Below are 20,238 nucleotides of genomic sequence, written 5' to 3'. Positions count from 1 at the left end.
GTCGGGAATGTCAATTTGACGCAAATTTACATAGACAAGGTTTAGCTCTGTAGAGGTATGGCTGATCTTGTTTAAGAGGTCTTCTAGTAGGTCTTCAGAGCAACAGCCTGTCAGTGACAGTTTTGCTTCCTTTACCAGTACCTTCCACTTCTCATAGCTGACCCTGAAACGATGTTCGAGCTGTCTCCACCTTTCGTCGCGCAGTTCTCTGCCCTTTTCAGTTAACCTGCGGACCCTCTCACCTTTCCGTGGCTCTTGTTGTGATGTCCCATTAGCAGCTTCTGTATCATCATTCGCTGGCAGCCGTGACTCCACACCAGTCTGGGTCTCTTCCTGCTGCTCTGTTTGTTCTGATGAAGGCTTGAAGTTTGCGAGGTGTTGCTGCAGCTGCTCAACTTGACCCACCCCATCTCTATCTCCTTTAGTGAAACTACCCTTTTCTGACATTCTAAATCAAATCAAATAAATTCTAGGTAAGGTTTGGATAAGTGAGTAGGTAATTTAAACCTTAGTACGTGGTATAAACATGTATAATGCTTGTAACAAAGGCTTGAACAAACACCTTACCAAACAATTACACTAGTAACTTACAGGTGAAAATATAATGAATAGGTGTACGCTGACCCTTAATGTTTTGTAGCAATATATATATTGTTTTAGTAAGTATCAAATAATATTTTTCCAGTAATACACATAACAGCGATACATTAAGATAGAAGGAGCAAATGCATAATACCAGCGTCTTGATGAAATACACAACTATCTCCAGTCCTTACGAATTGTAATCTTAAAGTCTCTTATTAGCAGTTCACAAGGCTAGGGCCACCTTCAAACACCTTGACTTGTACATACGTGTCTGACTTTCCTGTTAGCCTTGACCTTATGTTGCCTCACGATGCTTCCTTATGTGGAGATTTTCTTCTTAGGTTGCAGGTAGGTGCAAAAACTCTTATCTGGCAGATGACAGGGCCTACCAGGATTTGGGTATCTTGTAGACGTTTACAGCTGGATGAGATTCTTCTTTCTCTCTTGCTCGTGAAGAGCATTGAGTTCTCACTGTAGCTCCCTCCAGTAACCACGAGCACAACCGTTCCTTGATTTTAACTGGCGGCTTTATTCTGTAGTTTAGTCAGAATTATCACCTTCCGTGAGAACTATAAAGTAAATGAAAATACAGTTTAAGCACACTCTTACACCTTCTTGTCTTATGAGTGACTTATTAGCTTGGTACAACTCTGAAGTAATTACATACATAAACAGTGACTTATTAGCTTGGTATAACTCTGAAGTAATTACATACATAAACAGTTTAGCCGGAGCTATAACAGTATCAGATTGAACACACGAATAAAGGAAAAAATACCTCATTGGCTGCTTATTACAGAAGGGAGGAAATCAAACTTCACACTTATATTCCTGGCATGAATTCACGCTTCATCCTAACATACACATTTCACCTTTGTGAACTACACCCGGTAACATGAAAGCTTAGCTAACATCGCGCGGGAAAGCCTTCACCCCCAAAGATGTGTTGCTACGATAATGATCCCCGTTACAACAGTTGTTAGCCACGTAGTTCCACCTGTCTTATCATTTCCCCCGTATAGCGAACACGTAAACAATTCAAACAAAAAACAACGACATAGACTTACAGATTAACTGTCAGTTACACATGTAACCATAACATATCGTACTCATTTGAGGGTCTTGGATTTGCTTTTACTATGTTTCGTCTACTCTATGAGACCAGACTGCATCACTAGTATGAGCTGCTCCAGGTCTCAAAGCTCTTAAAGAGCGACTGTCCTTAAAATCAAATCAAATCAAATTTATTTATATAGCCCTTCGTACATCAGCTGAAATCTCAAAGTGCTGTACACTTTGAGAAAAAGTAACTAATCCCTTTGAATACAGCCTATGTGGCATCAAAATGAGTCAAAAACATTTATTCTAGTGCCAAAATTGACTACAAAGTGTAAATAGGATAATTTGACATGGTCAGTCTCATCTAAAAAGGAGTTTGGAACCTCAGTGTGTCACAACGAGTAAATTAAGGTTGGGTTTGAATTACAATTATGTCAACAAATCATGCCCCCCTTTGCAAGCTCCATGCGCAAATCGAGTTGAGGATGGGGATTATTTAAAATACTATTTGAAGAGGTATGGTTTCAAGTGTTTTCTGAAGATGGGCAGAGACTCTGCTGTCCTAGTTGACGTGAGCTTCAACTGGAAGCCAGTGGAGTGTGCAGAGTAGTGGGGTGACATTGGAGAACTTGGGAAGGTTTAACTTATCTAACGACGTTAGATAACGTTATTGCTGCGTATGTAGCTAGGTACCTAACTTTTGATAAGGCAAGGCAGGCTAGCTAACATTAGCTAGTAAGGCAGGCTAGATAACGTTTTAGCTAATGGTAGCATAGCTAGCTAGATAACTAACTACCTCATTACAACTTAGGTCATATTGCTCATCCAAGTGTATTGTCTATACTGCTGGTTATGTAACGTAATTATTTGATCATGGTTGTGAGGCAGTCGCTAACGTTAGCTTACAAGTCAGATTTGAAAGTTAGTTCGTTGCCCATACAAGTGTATTCTTTATTGTCTTGGGGAAAATTAAATAATGGATGCAGCTATGGTGGTAGCTAATGCAACAAACCATAACTGCGTCAACCTGCCTGACTCTAATCAAATCTGGAGCTTCTTCTTCGATGAGGTTTAATGGCAGTTGGCATCCAATAAATGTTGCATTACCGCCACCTACTAGACTCCCTTATACTTTCCTTGCAAATAAAAAAAATAAACAAATACACTACCATCTAACCCTACACTCAATAAAAACCCACCACCCTACTCCACTGTTTTAAATCTATCTATTCCTACCTCAGGCCAACAACCTGAAAGGACGGGACACTGCCACTCAACACACTCTGTAACTCTTCTGACGTCAAGTCTCGTACAACCAAATACTTATCTGCAGCTGCCACCACAACCTCAACTTTCTGCAACTTATTGCAGTACAGTTGATAACCATTGCTATGCACGCTAACAATACGCTAAAAGCATACATCACTTGTTGGCCTATCCCTCTGTACTGGTACAGATCTACTTCTCACACCACTCCTCTCAGGATCCCTCCTCCTTGACCTATCTTCCTCTACTTTCTTCACTACCTCAGCATACGACAATTTCTGCACTATTCAAACCCTGGAAACCTCAATCTGCCTCTCTCGCACCAGACATTTCTAATCCTCACACCATGCCCAAACCGGACGCGTGCGCCATCATACGCAAATTGATTTTGTCCCCCCCACACCAAACGCGATCACGACACGCAGGTTGAAATATCAAAACAAACTCTGAACCAATTATATTAATTTGGGGCAGGTCGAAAAGCATTTAACATGTATGGCAATTTAGCTAGCTTGCAGTTGCTAGCTAATTTGTCCTGGGATATAAACATTGAGATGTTATTTTACCTGCAATGCACAAGGTCCTCTACTCCGACAATTAATCCACACATAAAACGGTCAACCGAATTGTTTCTAGTCATCTCTCCTCCCAGACTTCTTTTTCTTCTTTGGACTTTATATAGCGATTGGCAACTAACTTTCATAATAAGGTGCATTACCACATCCGACCTCAGTTCATCTTTCAATCACCCACGTGGGTATGTGTTCCTAAAAACCAATGAGAAGATGGCACGTGGGTATATGCTTCTCAAAACCATTGAGGAGATGGGAGCGGCAGCACGTTCTGCGTCACAAATATAATCAACTTCTATTTTAACACTTGGCAACGCAGATGCTCGTTGGCGCGTGCGAGCAGTGTGGGTGCAATGATTGAATAACATGTGACCGGTGTGGTCAGCATGTCAGCCCCATAGGCACTCCTACAATTAACACATACCACTACTTTCCCCAGTGCCAAACATTCTTTTGTCTCATGTGTAACAGTGTAGGTTCCGTCCCTCTCTTCGCCCCAACCCGGGCTCGAACCAGGGACCCTTGCACACATCAACAACTGACACCCCACGAAGCATCGTTACCCATCGCGCCACAAAAGCCGCGGCCCTTGCAACGCAAGGGGAAACCCTACTTCAAGTCTCAGAGCGAGTGACGTCACTGATTGAAATGCTATTAGCGCACACCACCGCTAACTAACTAGCCATTTCACATCGGTTACACTCACCCCCCCTTTGACCTCCTCCTTTTTCCGCAGCAACCAATGATCCGGGTCACGGCACCAATGTAACAGTGTAGGTTCCGTCCCTCTCTTCGCCCCAACCCGGGCTCGAACCAGGGACCCTTGCACACATCAACAACTGACACCCCACGAAGCATCGTTACCCATCGCGCCACAAAAGCCGCGGCCCTTGCAACGCAAGGGGAAACCCTACTTCAAGTCTCAGAGCGAGTGACGTCACTGATTGAAATGCTATTAGCGCGCACCACCGCTAACTAACTAGCCATTTCACATCGGTTACACATGCCCTTCTGCACACTTTTCACACCTAGGAACCTCCCTCCTACACACTGCTGCCACATGCCCTAAGCTTGACACCTGTAACAACGTAATGTATTCAGCACAGAAGTTAGTACAGGATAACTTATATATCCTAACGTCACTTTGTCAGGCAAAGACTCAATATCAAACTCAAAAGAACAGACAACTCTTCTGTTCCACCACTCATGCCACCCTGTCTGCGTCACACCAAACGACGAGCATCACAAACACCTGGACCCACTGTTCCCCAGGCGGCGATGACGTGGATGTTGATTAAGGCAGCCCACCGCACCTCTCTGATTCAGAGGGGTTGCGTTAAGTGCGGAAGACACTAGTTGAATGCATTCAGTTGTACAACTGACTATTTATCCCCGTTTACCTTTCCCTTTCCCCTTCATTTGGTCAACTTTCACATTCACCACTACCCCAGTAATCACTCCTTTCAATGGAGCCCTTTTCTTTTGAGCAAAACAATTAAAATCTCTTGTCCCCTTTTGTTTAACGCGGAGTGCCTACTCCCCCTAACCCAATCTGGCGCTACAGTCAGTCTACATCTGTAAAGCATATAATTAAGAGTTTCCAATAGTTACCACAGCCAAAAAGTCAAAATTGGCTATATCGTAAAAATGAATGAAAACATACATTTGCTTTTTGGTCTTAATTTAAGGTTGGGGTTAGGCATAAGTTTTGCAGTGTGGTTAGGGTTTAAAATCACATTTTAAGAAGATCAATTGTAGAAATAGGCAGCCTTTGTGACATTGTTGCTCTGCTAAATAGTGACTAGCTAGCATTAGCTTGACCCGAGTTACTTGCCCTGATGACACAGATGGCGTCATCAACAATGGTAATGTGTGTTATGTGAAAAGTTGTATAAAAAAATACCCAGTTTGATCAACTAGTAGATTAACTACTCAGCCAAGCAGATACAAATAGGAGAGTCATTTTGGTTGTGAAGTGCATTAACAAAAATCTTTGTCCTTTCTTTATAACAAAATGTAATTTACCGCTGTCTTTTGTATCACCCTGTCACATGCCTTCCCAGTTAATAATACCTCATAAGATGAGGAAGTGCATTCTTTATGAGGATTGCCAGCTGCAGTGGTTCGAGAGATGTCCAGTTAGCTTGCAACATAGAGAAGACCAGCAAGGGGAGGCTCAGCTTCCCGCAGACATGCCCTCGCTGTGAGCATTCCTATAAATGGAACAGGGGGTACAATTGAATCAGTTTGGTGACATTTGACCGGGTAAAAGGTCAAAACAGTTTCACCTTCATAACCTAGCCTAGATATCAAATCTAATGAAGTTTTATTAGTCACATGCGCCGAATACAACACCTTACAGTGAAATGCTTACTTACAAGCCCCTAACCAACAATGCAGTTTAAAAAATATGAATAAGAATAAGAAATAAAAGCAACAGGTAGTTAAAGAGCAGCAGTAAAATAACAATAGCAAGACTATATACAGGGGGTACTGGAACAGAGTCAATGTGCGGGGGCACCGGTTAGTCAAGGTAATTGAGGTAATATGTACATGTAGGTAGAGTTATTAAAGTCATTGTGCATAGATAACAGAGTAGCAGCAGCGTAAAAGAGGGGGGCAATGCAGCAGCGTAAAATAGGGGTGGGGGGGGGGGGCAATGCAAATAGTCTGTGTAGCCATTTGATTAGATGTTCAGGAGTCTTATGGCTTGGGGGTAGAAGCTGTTTATAAGCCTCTTGGACCTAGACTTGGCACTCCGGTACCGCTTTCCGTGCGGTATCACAGAGAACAGTCTATGACTTGGGTGGCTGGAGTCTTTGACAATTTTTAGGGCCTTCCTCTGACACCGCCTAGTATAGAGGTCCTGGATGGCAAGAAGCTTAGCCCCAGTGATGTACTGGGCTGAACGCCCTACCCTCTGTAGTACCTTGCGGTCGGAGGCTGAGCAGTTGCCATACCAGGCAGTGTTGCAACCAGTCAGGATGCTCTCGATAGTGCAGCTGTAGAACCTTTTGAGGATCACAAATCTTTTCAGTCTACTGAGGGGGAATAGGTTTTGTCGTGCCCTCTTCACAACTGTCTTGGTGTGCTTGGACAATGTCAGTTTGTTGGTGATGTGAACACCAAGGAACTTGAAGCTCTCAACCTGCTCCACTATAGCACCGTCAATGAGAATGGAGTGTGCTCGGTCCTACTATTCCTGTAGTCCAAAAATCATCTCCTTTGTCTTGATCACGTTGAGGGTGAGATTGTTGTCCTGGCAAGACAGGACCAGGTCTCTGACCTCCTCCCTATAGGCTGTCTCGTCATTGTCGGTGATCAGGCCTACCACTGTTGTGTCATCGGCAAACTTAATTATGGTGTTGGAGTCGTGCCTGGCCATGCAGTCATGAGTGAACAGGGAGTACAGGAGGGGACTGAGCACGCAACCCTGAGGGGCCCCTGTGTTGAGGATCAGCGTGGCGGATGTGTTGTTACCTACCCTTACCACCTGGGGGTGGCCAGTCAGGAAGTCCAGGATCCAGTTGCAGAGGGAGGTGTTTAGTCCCATGAATAGCATTCTCACATAGGTGTTCCTTTTGTCCAGGTGTGAAAGGGCAGTGTGGAATGCAATGGAGATTGCATAATCTGTGGATCTGTTGGGGCGGTATGCAAATTGAAGTGGGTCTAGGGTTTCTGGGATAATGGTGTTGATATGAGCCATGACCAGCCTTTCAAAGCACTTCATGGCTACGGGTCGGTAGTCATTTAGGCAGGTTACCTTAGTGTTCTTTGGCACGGGGACAATGGTGGTCTGCTTAAAACATGTTGGTATTACAGACTCAGTCAGTGAAGACACGTATACAGTATGTTTGTGGTGCACTCACTCATAGCACTTTTTTGGGGGATAAATTACTGTATTGTCTTCAAGATTGATAAGGTAAGTAAATACATGTATTATTCTCATAAATGTAGCCCATACATTCATTCTTTGTAACATTAATCTTCCATTGCTTTAAAAACTAGTAGCTAGCTCATCTTGATTAAAAATCTGTATATATTGCATAAAAATCAGTATACCTACAAGAAGTATACAAACAGACTATCACGGCTGTTTAAATGATCGGACCAAAATGCAGCGTCTGTTTCATTCCACATATTTATTTATTGTGAAACTAAATGCAATATCAAAATAAACTGAAAGACAAAACAACAAACTGTGACGCAGGAGGAACAAACACTACTAACAAAATATAATCACCCACAAAACACAAGTGGGACAAACATCAACTTAAATATGACCTCCAATTAGAGACAACGACAACCGGCTGCCTCTAATTGGAGGTCATGCCAAACAAAAACCAACCTAGAAATTCAAAATTAGAAACTAAACATTGAAAAACAAAAACGGACAAACACCCCCTGTCACGCCCTGACCTACTCTACCATAGAAAATAACAACTTACTATGGTCAGGACGTGACACAGACAATGATAACATATGCTAGGGGGTACAACAAATTACAGATTATACAAAGACCTTAAAAAACACATACTGTTTTAACAGCTTTCTTATAAGAAGAATGTTGAATGGTCTTGATGTACTGCTCGAATTCCTTATAGAAAACACTGAGAGGAGTTTTTTATTAGTGAATTTACATTTATGAATATGACATTTTTCCATTAGCACAATTAGATTCATGAGGTAAAATTGTTTTTCTTTATCCTTATTATAGTTAAGGGAACCGAGCAGCACATTCTCCCATAACAAACAAAAGTCATCAAGAATATTAACGATTATAAAACTGTGAATATCTTTCCATCATTTTTTTTTACATGTAGACAATGCCAAAATAAATGCAAAACTGTTTCTGGATGCTCAACACAAAAAGTACAGTTAATGTAATTTTTTTAGTTTCTTTTGGTAATGATTCGCAGGGTAATACTTATGGATCATTCTGAAAGAGACCTCTTTGACCTTGTTAACAAGCAGGTATGTCACACCCTGACCATAGAGAGCCATTGTTTCTCTATGGTGAAGTAGGTCAGGGCGTGACTGGGGGGTATTCTAGTTTATTATTTCTATGTGGGGTTTTAGGTTATTATTTCTATGTTGGTGATTTGTATGATTCCCAATTAGAGGCAGCTGGTAATCGTTGTCTCTAATTAGGGATCATATTTAAGTAGCTGTTTTACCCACCTGTGCTTGTGGGATATTATTTTGTGCATGTGCACCACTTAGTCACGTTTCGTTTATTGTTTGTGTGCGTGTCACTTAAATAAAATATGTGGAATCCAGATCACGCTGCACATTGGTCCGAGTATGCTTCCAGTTCGTACGACGATCGTGACAAGGTATTTGTGTGGTAATAACCAGACGTTTTTCCAACAGATATTATTGACAAATGTATTCCAGTAAGTTGTGACATAAGGAATGGATACAATATCCCTTTGAAATAAAGCACGTATAGAGCTGTTATTCTGGCGGAGCAAGGAGAAGCACATTTTTCCTATTGGTGAGTCAACTGAATTAAGCTAGGGCAGGTCAAGAAGGTGAGGTCTGGTTACACCTCTAAACAACATGAGAGTTCCAGATGGAATGGCATCAAAGACTATGGCGAACTCTCCAGGTGTAACAGAGATATTGTAACGAGATGAAAATTCCTCATAATTGAGTAACAATCCTTCTGCATTAAAAAGTTGACTCACCAGCAGGATATGATTATTGAATCAGTTGTTAAAAAATAAAGACTTGTTTCTATACAAAATATCCTTGTTGTTCCAAATGAAATACCTATGCAGGGTTTTTTTTTTAATACACTGCTCAAAAAAATAAAGGGAACACTAAAATAACACATCCTAGATCTGAATGAATGAAAGAATCTTATTAAATACTTTTTTCTTTACATAGTTGAATGTGCTGACAACAAAATCACACAAAAATAATCAATGGAAATCCAATTTATCAACCCATGGAGGTCTGGATTTGGAGTCACACTCAAAATTAAAGTGGAAAACCACACTACAGGCTCATCCAACTTTGATGTAATGTCCTTAAAACAAGTCAAAATGAGGCTCAGTAGTGTGTGTGGCCTCCACGTGCCTGTATGACCTCCCTACAACGCCTGGACATGCTCCTGATGAGGTGGCGGATGGTCTCCTGAGGGATCTCCTCCCAGACCTGGACTAAAGCATCCGCCAACTCCTGGACAGTCTGTGGTGCAACGTAGTGTTGGTGGATGGAGCGAGACATGATGTCCCAGATGTGCTCAATTGGATTCAGGTCTGGGGAACGGGCGGGCCAGTCCATAGCATCAATGCCTTCCTCTTGCAGGAACTGCTGACACACTCCAGCCACATGAGGTCTAGCATTGTCTTGCATTAGGAGGAACCCAGGGCCAACCGCACCAGCATATGGTCTCACAAGGGGTCTGAGGATCTCATCTCGGTACCTAATGGCAGTCAGGCGACCTCTGACGAGCACATGGAGGGCTGTGCGGCCCCCCAAAGAAATGCCACCCCACACCATGACTGACCCACCGCCAAACCGGTCATGCTGGAGGATGTTGCAGGCAGCAGAACGTTCTCCACGGCGTCTCCAGACTCTGTCACGTCTGTCACATGTGCTCAGTGTGAACCTGCTTTCATCTGTGAAGAGCACAGGGCGCCAGTGGCGAATTTGCCAATCTTGGTGTTCTCTGGCAAATGCCAAACGTCCTGCACGGTGTTGGGCTGTAAGCACAACCCCCACATGTGGACGTCGGGCCCTCATACCACCCTCATGGAGTCTGTTTCTGACCGTTTGAGCAGACACATGCACATTTGTGGCCTGCTGGAGGTCATTTTGCAGGGCTCTGGCAGTGCTCCTCCTACTCCTCCTTGCACAAAGGCGGAGGTAGCGGTCCTGCTGCTGGGTTGTTACCCTCCTACGGCCTCCTCCACGTCTCCTGATGTACTGGCCTGTCTCCTGGTAGCGCCTCCATGCTCTGGACACTACGCTGACAGACACAGCAAACCTTCTTGCCACAGCTCGCATTGATGTGCCATCCTGGATGAGCTGCACTACCTGAGCCACTTGTGTGGGTTGTAGACTCCGTCTCATGCTACCACTAGAGTGAAAGCACCTCCAGCATTCAAAAGTGACCAAAACATCAGCCAGGAAGCATAGGAACTGAGAAGTGGTCTGTGGTCCCCACCTGCAGAACCACTCCTTTATTGGGGGTGTCTTGCTAATTGCCTATAATTTCCACCTGTTGTCTATTCCATTTGCACAACAGCAAGTGAAATGTATTGTCAATCAGTGTTGCTTCCTAAGTGGACAGTTTGAGTTCACAGAAGTGTGATTGACTTGGAGTTACATTGTGTTGTTTAAGTGTTTCCTTTATTTTTTTGAGCAGTATATATTAACGACCACGCTAAGAATATTTGTCTATGAAAAGCAGAATTTTGTAGGAATCTTATCAATGTTATAAACTCAGCAAAAAAAGAAACGTCCTCTCACTGTCAACTACGTTAATTTTCAGCAAACTTAACATGTGTAAATATTTGTATGAACATAACAAGATTCAACAACAGAGACATAAACTGAATGTGTCCCTGAATGGGGGGGGGGGGGGGGTCAAAATCAAAAGTAACAGTCGGTATCTGGTGTGGCCACCAGTTGCATTAAGTACTGCAGTGCATCTCCTCATGAACTGCACCAGATTTGCTAGTTTTTGCTGTGAGATGACATATTGACAAATCTTCCACCAAGGCACCTGCAAGTTCCCGGACATTTCTGGGGGTAATGGCCCAAGTCCTCACCCTCCGATCCAACAGGTCCCAGACGTGCTCAATGGGATTGAGATCCGGGTTCTTCGCTGGCCACAGCAGAACACTGACATTCTTGTCTTGCAGGAAATCATGCACAGAATGAACAGTATGGCTGGTTGCATTGTCAGGCCGGAGGGTCATGTCAGGATGAGCCTGCAGGAAGGGTACCACATAAGGGAGTAGGATGTCTTCCCTGTAACACACAGTGTTGAGTTTTCCTGCAATGACAACAAGCTCAGTCCGATGATGCTGTGACACACCGTCCTAGACTATGATGGACCTGTCACGTCCTGACCAGTATAAGGGTTATTTGTTATTGTAGTTTGGTCAGGACGTGGCAGAGGGTATTTGTTTTATGTGGTCCGAGGTGGTGTTTTTTGTAGAAGGGTATTTGATTTATGTATTCTGGGGTTTTTGGGCACTGTTCCTTGTTAATGTATTTCTACGTTTAGTCTAGTTAGTTGTATTTCTATGTTTAGGTTAATGGGGGGTTGGACTCTCAATTGGAGGCAGGTGCTTTCTCGTTGCCTCTGATTGAGAGTCCGAAATATGGGTATGTGTTTTGGTTTAGTGTTTGTGGGAGATTGTCTCTTGTTTTGTGTGTCTATATCTGACAAGACTGTTTTGTTGATCGTTCGTTCTTTTGTTTGTTATTTTGGTGTTCTTTTTGAGTTAAAATAAACTACAAGATGAGCATCCACATTCCTGCTGCGTTTTGGTCCTCCATTCCAGACGACAACCGTGACAGGACCCTCCACCTCCAAATCGATCCCGCTCCAGAGTACAGGCCTCGGTGTAATGCTCATTCCTTTGACGATAAACGCAAATCGGACCATCACCCCTGGTGAGACAAAACTGCGATTCGTCAGTGAAAAACACTTTTTGCCAGTATTGTCTCGTCCAGCGACGACGGGTTTGTGCCCATAGGCGATGTTGTTGCCGGTGATGTCTGGTGAGGACATGCCTTCCAACAGGCCTACAAGCCCTCAGTCCAGCCTCTCTCAGCCTATTGCGGACAGTTTGAGCACTGATGGAGGGATTGTGCGTTCTTGGTGTAACTCGGGCAGTTGTTGCCATCCTGTACCTGTCCCGCAGGTGTGATGTTCGGATGTACCAATCCTGTGCAGGTGTTGTTAGACGTGGTCTGCCACTGCGAGGACGATCAGCTGTCTGTCCTGTCTCTCTGTAGCGCTGTCTTAGGCGTCTCACAGTATGGACATTGCAATTTATTGCCCTGGCCACATCTGCAGTCCTCATGCCTCCTTGCAGCATGCCTAAGGCTCGTTCACGCAGATGAGCAGGGACCCTGGGCATCTTTCTTTGGATGTTTTTCAGAGTCAGTGGAAAGGCCTCTTTAGTGTCCTAAGTTTTCATAACTGTGACCTTAATTGCCTACCGTCTGTAAGCTGTTAGTGTCTTAATGACCGTTCCACATGTGCATGTTCATTAATTGTTTATGGTTCATTGAACAAGCATGGCAAACAGTGTTTAAACCCTTTACAATGAAGATCTGTGAAGTTATTTGGATTTTTACATTTACATTACATTTACATTTAAGTCATTTAGCAGACGCTCTTATCCAGAGCGACTTACAAATTGGTGCATTCACCTTATGATATCCAGTGGAACAACCACTTTACAATAGTGCATCTAAATCTTTTAAGGGGGGGGGGATAGAAGGATTACTTTATCCTATCCCAGGTATTCCTTAAAGAGGTGGGGTTTCAGGTGTCTCCGGAAGGTGGTGATTGACTCCGCTGTCCTGGCGTCGTGAGGGAGCTTGTTCCACCATTGGGTGCCAGAGCAGCGAACAGTTTGGACTGGGCTGAGCGGGAACCGTGCTTCCTCAGAGGTAGGGGGGCCAGCAGGCCAGAGGTGGATGAACGCAGTGCCCTTGTTTGGGTGTAGGGCCTGATCAGAGCCTGAAGGTATGGAGGTGCCGTTCCCCTCACAGCTCCGTAGGCAAGCACCATGGTCTTGTAGCGGATGCGAGCTTCAACTGGAAGCCAGTGGAGAGAGCGGAGGAGCGGGGTGACGTGAGAGAACTTGGGAAGGTTGAACACCAGATGGGCTGTGGCGTTCTGGATGAGTTGTAGGGGTTTAATGGCACAGGCAGGGAGCCCAGCCAACAGCGAGTTGCAGTAATCCAGATGGGAGATGACAAGTGCCTGGATTAGGACCTGCGTCGCTTCCTGTGTGAGGCAGGGTCGTACTCTGCGAATGTTGTAGAGCATGAACCTACAGGATCGGGTCACCACCTTGATGATAGTGGAGAACGACAGGGTGTTGTCCAGGATCACGCCAAGGTTCTTAGCACTCTGGGAGGAGGACACAAGGGAGTTGTCAACCGTGATGGCGAGATCATGGAACGGGCAGTCCTTCCCCGGGAGGAAGAGCAGCTTCACAAATTATCTTTGAAAGACAGGGTCCTGAAAAAGGGACGTTTCTTTTTTTGCTGAGTTTAGTTGCAAAGTAACATAAAATTAAAGCCACCAAAACAGGAGAAGATATGAGGGATGAAATTCCAAATTGAAGTTCGATTATTTAAGAAATGTTGAGCCCAATTTATCTTAAGTATTTTTCAAAGTAGGAAAATGAAAAAAATTGAGACCACCATATTTATCCTTTATTTAACTAGGCAAGTCAGTTAAGAACAAATTCTTATTTACAATGATGGCCTAGGAACAGTGCCTTGTTTGGAGGCAGAACGACATATTTTTACCTTGTCAGCTCAGAGATTCAATCTAGCAACCTTTCAGTTACTGGCCCAAAACTCTAACCACTAGGCTACCTGCCGCCCCAATTAACGTGTATGATTTTTCCAGATGAAGTTGAAAAGCATCTGGCCAACCGCTTTACCTCTTTTGTTGTCAAGATGTAGGGACTGGGCTGCATAAGTAAGTCTGGAGATACCTTCAGCTTTAGAAAGCAATACTCGACCTTTCAAGGATAAATCCCTCTGCAACCAAAAAACTTATTTTAGTTTTTTTCAATAATAGGTATGAAATTTAATGAGCATCTTTCGTCTTGATCCTTAGTTATGGTAATCCCAAAGTATGTTACTTTTTCCTTGACGGGAATATTGCATATAGAGGGTATCACACAGTCATTAACAGCAAACAATTCACACTTATTAAGGTTTAGGCAAAGACGAGATGCTTTGTAAAAAATATTTCTCACATCGACTGCTCTAGGAATCTGGTCAGTATCTTTCAGAGGTTGGTGTCATCTGCAAGCTGACTTATGTCTCTGTCAGCAATAGAGATCCCTTTTATAATCGCTGGATTTAACAGAACTTGTAAGAAGTTGGGTTGCAAGCAGGTAAGGCAAAATGAAATCTAGGAGAAGTGCCATGCTTTAATGGACCTGTTCCCATTCATATAGAGTTTTAATAGTACAACAAAAGAATTCCTCAAAACCAAATTTCTCAAGGGAGAGAAATATAAACTCATGTTCCACTGTATCGAAGGCTTTATAAGTCTAAGAAGACAAAACTACCTTTGGAGTTTAATAAGGTCTAACACCAGTCGGATATTATTAGATATATGTGTAATGAGTGCGCTGAGATTCGGGAAGCAAGTACAGGGAGCGAGTGTTTTTAATAAATAAACTAAACAATAAACACGAAACAAACAACGCAACGACATGAAAACAGAGTCAATAACACCTGAGGAAAGAACCAAGGGGAGTGACAGATAAGTCCCAGGAGACTTATTCCTTTTAAGGTGTTCAATAGAATAAATGATCTCTTCAACTATAATAGGGTCATCCCGCTGTTCCCTCACAGCCTCCCCAATTGATTTCACATCCCCCAGAGAGTCAAAGAAAAGAGTTGAGGAACCCTCACGATACTTAGAACTCTATAAATTCCTGTAGAAGTCTTCTTGGGGCTATGTGGGACGTTAGCGTGCCACCCGTGGCGCACCCTATCAACAGCAGGTGCATTTCAAGAGCGGCAAATTTGAAACCAAATAAATGTCAAAATTCAAATTTCTCAAACATACAACTAACTTACACCCTTTGAAAGATAAACATCTCCTTAATCTAACCACGTTGTCCGATTTCAAAAAGGTTTTACGGGGAAAGCATAAAGTTAGGTTATGTTAGGAGAGTACATTGACAATAGCTGTGTGTAATGTATTGTCAATTCAAAGACAGGCGTCACCAAAACCATAAAATCAGCTAAAATTATGCACTAACCTTTTACAATCTCCATCAGATGACACTCCTAGGACATTATGTTAGACAATGCATGCATTTTTAGTTCTATCAAGTTCATATTTATATCTAAAAACAGCGTTTTACTATGGCGTTGATGTTCAGGAAATCGTTTCCCTCCAATACCGGCAGTCAAGTCATCACAACAAAATAATTAATTAATATTAGAAAACATTGGTAAAATATTATATTGTCATTCAAAGAATTATAGATTTACATCTCTTGAACGCAATCGACTTGCCAGATTTAAAATTAACCTTACTGGGAAATCACACTTTGCAATAATCTGAGCACTGCGCCCAGAAAAATACGCTTTGCGATACAGACTAACCGCCATGTTGGAGAGATCTAAAATCGAAAATACTATGTAAATAATCCATTACCTTTGATTCTCTTCATCAGATGTCACTTCCAAGGAATCCCAGGTCCATAACGAATGTAGTTTTGTTCAAAAAAGCTCATCATTTATGTCCAAAAAGCTCCGTGTTGTTAGCACATGATCTAAGCCAGCCGGACTTGTCTTCATGAACGAGGGGAAAAAATATATTTACGTTCGTTCAAACATGTCAAACGTTGTATAGCTTAAATCATTAGTGCCTTTTTTAACCAGAACATGAATAAAATTCAAGGCGGACGATTGGGGTCTCTTTTAAAACGTTTCGGAACGAGAGTACCCACCATCAACTTGCGCGCCAGGGGTCTAATCGGCCATCACCATTCCAAGTGTCTTGTTCGGTCAGATCTCACTGTAGAAGACTCAAAACACTTTGTAAAGGCTGCTGACATCTAGTGGAAGCAATAGGAAGTGCCAAAACATTCCTCAGCCCCTTTGTTTTTCAATGGCATAGGCTTAAAGTCAATTCAACACATCAGGTATCCACTTCCTGTCAGAATCTGTCTCAGGGTTTTGCCTGCCAAATGAGTTCTGTTATACTCACAGACACCATTCAAACAGTTTTAGAAACTTTAGGGTGTTTTCTATCCATATATAATAAGTATATGCATATTCTAGTTACTGGGTAGGATTAGTAACCAGATTAAATCGGGTAAATTTTTTTATCCAGCCGAGAAAATACTGCCCCCTATACCCTAACAGGTTTGGGTCAAATGTTTCGGGTAGCCTTCCACAAGCTTCCCACAATAAGTTGGGTGAATTTTGTCCCATTCCTCCTGACAGAGCTGGTGTAACTGAGTCAGGTTTGTAGGCCTCTTTGCTCACACACGCTTTTTCAGTTCTGCCCACACATTTTCTATAGGATTGAGGTCAGGGCTTTGTGATAGCCACTCCAATACTTTGACTTTGTTGTCCTTAAGCCATTTTGCCACAACTTTGGAAGTATGCTTGGGGTCATTGTCCATTTGGAAGACCCATTTGCGACCAAGCTTTAACTTCATGACTGATGTCTTGAGATGTTGCTTCAATACATCCACATAATTTTCCTGCCTCATGATGCCATCTAGTTTGTGAAGTGCACCAGTCCCTCCTGCAGCAAAGCACCCCCACAGCATGATGCTGCCACCCCCGTGCTTCACGGTTGGGATGGTGTTCTTTGGCTTGCAAACATCCCCCTTTTTCCTCCAAACATATTGATGGTCATTATGGCCAAACAGTTCTATTTTTGTTTCGTCAGACAAGAGGACATTTCTCCAGAAAGTACGATCTTTGTCCTCATGTGCAGCTGCAAACCATAGTCTGGCTTTTTTATGGAGGTTTTAGAGCAGTGGCTTCTTCCTTGATGAGCGGCCTTTCAGGTTATGTCGATATAGGACTCGTTTTACTGTCCTAGGTAGCCTATGTTGACCACCGGGCACGGTCTGACAGTCCTCAAGGAGGAAGGTTGATTGTAGACAATGTTAGAGCACAGTATAGAATTTGCCAAAACAAAATCTCATATAAAGCCGGTTCTACGCACAACCTACACCGGCATATGCGAACTGTGCACCCAACTGTGAAGCTAGCTGTAGCGGAGCTTCGAGAAACTAGCGGGCCTGCTAGTGATAGTGGTGGAGCCAGCACCTCCACACATGGAGATGTATCCACTCAGTCAAGTAGGCCTAGTCCGCGACCCACAGCAACACAGTCTTCTATGGACCAGTTTATGCCAAAGTCTATGTCTGTAGCAAATGAAGGCCAAATTGATATAGCATTGGCTAAAATGATTTACACCGATTTTCAGCCATTTTCGATCGTGGAGCACAGAGGTTTTAGAAATTATAGCAATAGTCTAAATCCAATGTACACAATTCCAAGCAGGAAAACTGCAGTGTGCCTTACCACTGACTGATGGACATCAAGGGTAACCACTTCTTACATGTCTGTTACATGTCACTTCATTGAAGATTTTTCTGCTGTCTTCTGGACTGCTTTGAGTTCAGCGACAGACACACCTCAGAGAACTTGGCAGAGGAACTGTTGAGAGTAGATGGAAGTAGATGGAAAAGTGGTCTGTTGTGTTAGTGACAATGCAGCTAACATAACCAAAGCCATGAAAATGTTCAAATGGACCCATCATCCATGTCTTGCCCACACAATCAACCTGATTGTAAGAGATGCTCTGAAGGTGATGGTGCCCACTGTGGACAAAGTGAAAGCAGCTGTGGAATACTTCCACAGGAGCACAGTAGGTGCTGAAAAACAAAAGTCTACACAACGCCAGATGGGGATGTCTGAGCTGAGGCCTATACAAGACTGCACTACAAGGTAGAATTCAACATTTTATATGTTGAATTGGTTTCTTGAGTCAAAGGATGCCATGTAGTATCATGTAGTATCATCTCTACCCTGGCCATTGTCAATGTACCTGCTGATGCTCTGACCCAAGAGGAATGGGAGGTGGTGGAGGAGGTGTGCAGAGTCCTGGAACCCTTTGAGCAGGTCACTGTGGAGATCAGCGGAGAGAGGTACAGTAAGCAGTTATTACTACATCATTATTTAATCCAGTATTATATATGTATATGAGCAGCAGTAGAATGTAGTATCAGTAGACAAAACATGAACCTGTCCTCTTTTTTCAGCTATGTGACAGACTCAAAAATGATACTCCTGTGTAAGGGTCTGCAGCGAATCACAGCCAGCCACCAGAGAGAAAGAAACAAATGTAACCATAGGACATGTGACAGAGTTGATGGACACCCATAATTACTGAGAGAAGAAACCGCATCAGCCCCTCAAAAGTGAGGCAGCTTGCATTTCTGAATGCAAATCTCTCATAAAAGGAAAATATGGTCAGCATTGCTGTGTGCTGCTGGTTATAACATGGCAATAAATAAGAGAAATGAGGGACCAGTTTAATGTTTTAAGTGGAATGCTGCAGTTTTGCACATTGTTATTTATTTTTCTTTGATATGGTGCAATATTCTATTATTATGCTGTTCAGATTGTATTAGTTTTGAATTGTTACATTTATATGCACTTTGTTCATATACATTAAAAAAGTAATACTTTAAATGCACATTTTTAATAGCATTCTTTTTCATAACAAACCAATGCAGTTTTAAATACATTGTGGTTAAGGTAGAGTATGATTTCATTTAATAATTTAATTAGAATTGTTTTAACACCAATCATAGTCAAACTGTTTGACTTGAAAAAATACACACATCTTTTTTTTAAAGAGCCATTTGGTAGCCAAAAGAGACGGCTCTTTTTGGTGAGCTGAGTCGAACGAGCCGGCTCACTGAAAAGAGATGGAATGCCCATCACTATCTTGAACATGTGTCGTTCCTTCTCTATTTCTAGATGCAATCAGTTACGAGGCAAAAATCAGATTGAGACCTTCAATCAAACTGAGGGCAGAGAAATATGTGTGCACCAGACAGGTAAAGGCTTCTTGCATGCATGACTTTGAGAGGTAAGTTACACAAAAAAAGGTTGGGTTGTTTGGATGACCCAATTGCTGGGTTGCAGGCATTGGGTCAATAGTTGGGTTGTTTTCTGTAAATACAGCAAGGTTGGGTTGTTGGTACTGTGTTATCGATATTTGACCGAGCCAGTGGGTTAATTCTCACGCCACCAGCTCGTGAAATCCACCAGAATACTTGCAAGTATTCTAGTTCTAATGCGACTGAGTGACTGATGAGTGGAAAACGGCTAATGTTATTTCGACAGACTAAGTGTTTTTGGTTGACTGAAAACCATTGTAAATTATGAATTTGATGGTCGTTCAGGTAAAATAGGTTGTCCTATCATAATAAGGTACCTAACTAACGTTAGCTTGAGTGTTAGCCTCGCAACCATGCTCGCAACTCTAGTTTACGGAAGTGTTGTTGTGGAGTATAACAAAATGTATGTTTTTTTTGTCGGTGTTTGGCTAGCTGGCTAACTAACTATGTCTGTGTCTGTAACGGTAGCTAGCTAAAGTTAGCTAGCTAAGTCTGACAATTCTTCAGGACTGTCTTGGACACTGTTTCACTTGTTAGTTAAGTTAGCTGGCTAGCTAAATTACCATAGCTAGATTTGACTTCTTCTCCATCTGGGTTAATTTAACCAAGCTATTTGACAGGCTTATCTCATGCTTGCATGGTGATTGATTGAGTTAGCTAGTGTTACTGTATGGTTTTCAATGGTTTCTGACAGTGGCAGCTTTAATCAGACTTATGAAGTTGAGGAGGATCGATGCAATTCCTGTTAGCTAGTTACTAGCGTTGGACTAGTAACCGAAAGGTTGTCAGTTCAAATCCCCAAGCTGAAAAAGTACAAACCTGTCGTTCTGCCCCTGAACAAGAGCAGTTAACCCACTGTTCCT

The 20,238-nt window shown here is 42.8% G+C and overlaps 1 long non-coding RNA gene across 1 annotated transcript; it reads right to left on the bottom strand.

Moving 5' to 3' along the window:
- Positions 1-630: 630 nt before the first annotated feature.
- Positions 631-1,665, bottom strand: LOC115203892 (uncharacterized). The gene is made up of 2 exons (XR_003880275.1): positions 1,364-1,665; positions 631-1,154 (listed from the first exon to the last, which is right to left on the bottom strand). It is a non-coding gene; the product is annotated as an uncharacterized LOC115203892 (long non-coding RNA).
- Positions 1,666-20,238: the final 18,573 nt, after the last annotated feature.

Source organism: Salmo trutta, chromosome 12, assembly GCF_901001165.1.
Source record: "Salmo trutta chromosome 12, fSalTru1.1, whole genome shotgun sequence".
Classification (NCBI taxonomy): domain Eukaryota; kingdom Metazoa; phylum Chordata; class Actinopteri; order Salmoniformes; family Salmonidae; genus Salmo; species Salmo trutta.
Note: the sequence above shows the minus strand (reverse complement) of the source record. Positions and strands in the feature narration are given on the sequence as shown.